Source organism: Ceratotherium simum, chromosome 11, assembly GCF_057802395.1.
Source record: "Ceratotherium simum simum isolate JZ-2026a chromosome 11, ASM5780239v1, whole genome shotgun sequence".
Lineage (NCBI taxonomy): Eukaryota > Metazoa > Chordata > Mammalia > Perissodactyla > Rhinocerotidae > Ceratotherium > Ceratotherium simum.
In genome coordinates this window covers 52,489,097-52,494,120 of record NC_141910.1, presented here as the reverse complement: position 1 = coordinate 52,494,120, position 5,024 = coordinate 52,489,097, and positions in this window count along the sequence as shown.

Here is a 5,024-nt window from a genome sequence, read left to right as displayed (position 1 = left end):
TTTTAGTTTGTGGTTACTTGATGTCAAGGAAGAAAATAGTCACCTTTGTATAAAGAATAGGTATCAGGGTGTCTTTTCTGCAGTGGGAGATGTATATAAAGTATTTTGGTATATAGTGGAAAATCATAAGCTTTGTGCTTCTGTATTTGAGATATGTCAATGGTGTGGAGTCAAGTCTGCTATGATATCCTGGAGGCAAACAAGTAGTGCAAGATTCCCATAGCTCTATGGGGAATTTAATTACCTTTCCGAGCACCTTTTTTCTTTTTTTTAAGTATTGGTGAAATGGTCTTGTTGGAAAGGCTTCTAAATAGGCCTCTCCAGGCAGGACCATGAGCTCAAAAATCTTTGTACATTTTTGAAAATTGAGGAGTAGCTCTGCTCTGAAGCATCTCTGATGGTGTTTGTTGTTGTTGTTTCATTATTTTACTGTAATACAAGCCTACAGTATTTGCACTAAAGAAAGCTTGTTAGAAAAAGCTTGCTGCTATGGAAGAAAGAACATATTAAAACGTTTTTTTCCTTTGCGATTTTTTTTTTTTTTTTTGGTTAGCTTTTCCACCTTCAATTGAGTAGCATTTTGTAGAATAAAATGAATTCAGATCGAAGAGCTTCTGATGGTTGGTTTGTTCCATCTTTTCTTCCCATCTCTCCTGTCGCTTCTCCTTTTCTTCTAGTCTTTTCCACCTTTGGCTTGGTGGGCAGAGCTGGTCTTTCTGGTGGGTGGGGGGAAGCAGGGAACGGCTCACCTGAACCTCTTTCTGCAAAGCTCTGAGTGGGCTGCTGGGAGGAACTGAGAGCTTCCCCATCTGCCGTCTCACGCTTCTTCCTCCTTTAGACCCTCTCCTACTCCTCCCAATCCTGTTTCCCACTTCTCAGGGCCTGATTCTCATCCTGGTGCTAGCTACTGCCAAGGTGTGAGCCAATAAAAGTTCAAGGTGCTGGCCCTTCCCTGGGGTATTTTATTTGAACAGATTGACTCCGGAAACGCAAGAATCTTCAAAGGACCAATTAAACATATCTCTCAGATTGTCCAGGTGGTCAAATGAGATCATGCGCAGGAAAGGGTTCTGAGAACAACCAAGGTGTGCGTGAATGGGATGATGTCATCTCCGGATTTCCTTTTGGAATAGACACAGGTTGTTATGTATGGAACACTCAGAAGTGTCAGCCCAGGCCCCGTTGTCCTGTAGACCAGGAACCTGGAGTAGGAGGGGAATATCTGTTCTGGGGTGCTCTTTGCTTGCAGTATAAGTGGTAGGGAGGCACACCTGTCATTAGTTAATGCTCGTGGTAGTTGGAAGCTATGAGAGTTAGTCCCTGAAATTACACCACTCACTCTAAATCTGCTTTAGACAAGCCTAGTGTGCAGGCGTCATTCTCTGGAGGACCCAAGAGTACTGGACTTTGAGTCAGAGAGGCCCTGAATCCTAGGCCTGCCCCACCCTGGTCATTGGCTGTTGAGATTTGGAGCAAGTCCATTTAACCTCTCTGAGCTTTAGTTTCCTCGTCTGCGAAGGAGGAGGGTAAGGAAGGTATTATAAGAGCCCCTACATTGGAAGGATTATGATATCTCCTACTTTCCCTTTTGAGAGGCCCCAGGGTATTAGGGACCGTGACACTCAGAAGTCTTAGCACCAGGGCTTCTAGTGACCTCTTCTGCCTGAGTGGACAACACAAGAAGAGTCTGGGGTGTCTCAGTAGTACCTGCATTTTCCTGAGCAACTGATTGTCTCCTTGTGGTGCGAGTGTCAAGGAGGCAGATGCTCAGAATGTTCCCATCAGCTTCGGTAGGCTTTGGGGATTATGTTGTCCAGAGAGAAGCATGTGCTCATGTATCTCTGCTTGCCTCTCATGCCTAGGTGCTTCCATAACATTCTTCCTCTTCCAGTAACACTTCAAAATCTATTTCATTGGTTTAAATTTCCACCTCTTCACCTACCTGGCAATTAGAGAGGTTGATGATTGCCAGGCACTTATTAGATGGAGTCATAAGCAGTTCTGCTTCTTTGGGCAGCTATAAATGCCTTAAAAGCATCCAGGCAGCTTTTCAGTCTTTTCTTGAGAAAAACAATAAGTGGACCCCTCCCTTGGGTTCCCAAACCTAACAGGGTCTGTCCGGGAATTTTGCAGTCACCACTAAGTCTAGGCTATCTTGGTACAAACCTGTTCAGTGACCTGGGTTGATGATAAACTCTGCTGATTACATTTCCAACAAAGTTGGAGTTTCAAGGATTAAGCAGAGTTCTCTCCCTCGGGAAAGATGCCTTGGTGAGGGATTCCTGGGATTATCCCCTTTTGCTGGACCTAGAGTTCCCCAACTGAACACAACTTTGTCACCAGGATTTTTTGTTCGTTGGACTGCCACTGCATAAGGGAAAAAGAATTTCTCTTGGAGCCAGTATTTTCCAAGATGTCCAGCAACATTTGTTTCTTGGGCTCCTGAATGGGACCGTGTATGTGAAAGCATATGAAAAGGTATGAGTGCTAAAATAAGGAAGAAACTTAAGTAGTTAAAACCCACAGACCTTGATCATAAAGTTGACAGATGCAACTTGATTATAGTATAGCCACCGGGCTCTGGGCTCCAGTGCCATGTTTGAACGGAAGGGTGTGATTTCCCTTTGGGCCCTATGTGTTTAAAGGATGGATGGGATGCCTGTACGTGGGCAGCCCAGGGCCCTGCCAGGTTCATATGCAGCAGGCCCCAGCGAGGAGGGCTGATGACCTCTCTGCCCAGCCAGCCACACACCTAATCCGAAATGCTACTCTTGCACCTGCCTTTGCTCTTGCTGACAGAGTCTATTCCTCCTCTGACAAGACAACAGAAGGACTATTTCCCAAGAAGCTGTGAGCTGTTAAGACAAGTCCAGCCTTTACCTTTCCAGAACTTGCCTGCAGTGGAGAGAAACTGTAGCCATGACTCTGCCCTTTGGCAGGATCCTCCTTTTTCCTCTCCACTGAGCCCTTGTGGACAGACAGCCCCAGTGAAGCGTATGGGGCTCTATCCACAGTCTGTAAGTTGTCTCTGTAAAGTTCCACTGGTTTAAAGAAAAAAAATAAAACCCACTGCAGGCTCCACCTCTGGAACTAGAAAGTCTTTTATCAAACTAAACACCTTTGCAAGTCCTTATGTCAGCCAAAAGGAAAACAACCCAAAATCCAAGTACTCAGCAGTGTTTGGCCTGGTTTGTCATTGTGCTGAGCTGAGTGTCTCTGGGGACACTTGGAGGACAAAGCCCTGCTTATACATGGGGGACCCCATTCCTTATCCAAAGGCAAAGTTTACAGGGTGCTGTGGGACCTTAGATGGGGCTGTTCTGGAATGTAGCACTGCCTTGTCCTGTAGGACATTTAGAAAGTATTCAGTATTATTTAGGTGATATGTAATTTTTTTTTATTGAGGTGAAATTCACATAACATAAAAGTAACCATTTTAAAGTGAACAATTCAGTGGTGTTTAGAATCTTCACAATGTTGTGCAACTACCACTTCTAACTAGTTCCAAAACATTTTCATCACCCCAAAAGGAAACCCTGACCCATTAAGCAGTCACTCTCCATTCCGCCCTCTCCCCAGTCCCTGGCAACCACCAATCTGCTTTCTGTCTCTCTGGATTTATATTTAGGTAGTATTTTTGAGAATCCCAATGACTCTGTTTTCTGAACTAAAAACAATCATGAAATATTAGCATGGAAAATAAACTATTAGCTATGAATAGCAATATAGTTTCCTCCTAATCTTAGTGCTTCACTGATTTCATATGCCTTCACATACGTAGTCTTGTTCAGAAACCCAAGAGACAAACATTGCTGAATGTGGTGGAAATTATCAGCTCCAGGAGAAATTCCTTTTCCCTTACGCAGTGGCGTGTCTGGTACTCTAGCAAATACAGTCACTACCTTGATCTGCTGCATAAGGCATGCATTTGTTTCTCAAGTAAAGATGGAATAAACCTGAAAAGACAGACTTTGTTCACTGATGAAAACAGACACGTTTTTCATGTGGTAGCCATGGGAGAACTTCATTTAAATTAATTTTAAAAATTAACGTGTAAACGGAGATTGCCACTGTCATATTCTTATGGGTATGAGGGAGAAATATCTCATTCATTCAAAAATATTTTTGTGTCCCTAGTAAGTGCATGACTCCATGAAAGTCACCATTGGGGACACAGTTGTATCAGACACTATTTATGCAAGCATTACATAAGGCATCTCTTTGCTTCACAGTCAAATGTTTTCATTTGAAATATTGATTAACTACAGACTAGAAGCTTCCCTCAAGGAGGTACAATCTGGTAGGAGTGGAAGGACAGGGAAGACAGATAGTTACCGTAGGAGATGTTACATGGTTTGGCCTGTGGCGGGTGGGGGGTTTCAGAGAAGATTCTGTGGTGGATGTGGTCGTGAGCTGGAAGGAGGAGTGGACGTCTGTGCAAGATGGAGTAGAGGACAAGCATGCCCAGTGGAGGGAACAGCCTGAGCAAAGACCCAGTGTGGGAGGATAGTGTGGGCAGCTTTGGGGACCAGAAAGGAGTCCCCAGTATCTGGAGTATGGGCTGATTTAGGGGATGATGGAACTTTAACCTGATATCTTGAGGGCCTTAATGACAGGCTTGAATCTTTTTGTCAGCCCAGTGTGGTGCCTATTTGTGCCAGGCAGTGTCTTCCGAGCTGGGGAGGTGGAGGTGCACACACACCCTGCCATTGTCTAATGAGGGAGGATCAAGTAATTACAAGTTCACTGAGTATCTCACAGAAGATGTGTAAGGTGTCATGGGTGCAGGTACCACTGGGATTTTCCCCAACCTGGACGAGGAGCTTCCCAGAACTAGTGGCATTTAAGCTGATGCCCCAAAAGTAAGCAGAAATGAGAGCTTTATTTTGAGGTATTGGGAGCTGCAAAGGGTTATGAATGGGAGGATGACACAGCCTCAGTCACATTCCAGGAAGATTAATTCAGCAGCAGATGTGCAGGACGGGGGTGGGCTGGGGCTGGGGCGGGGGGTGGGCGGGGGTGAG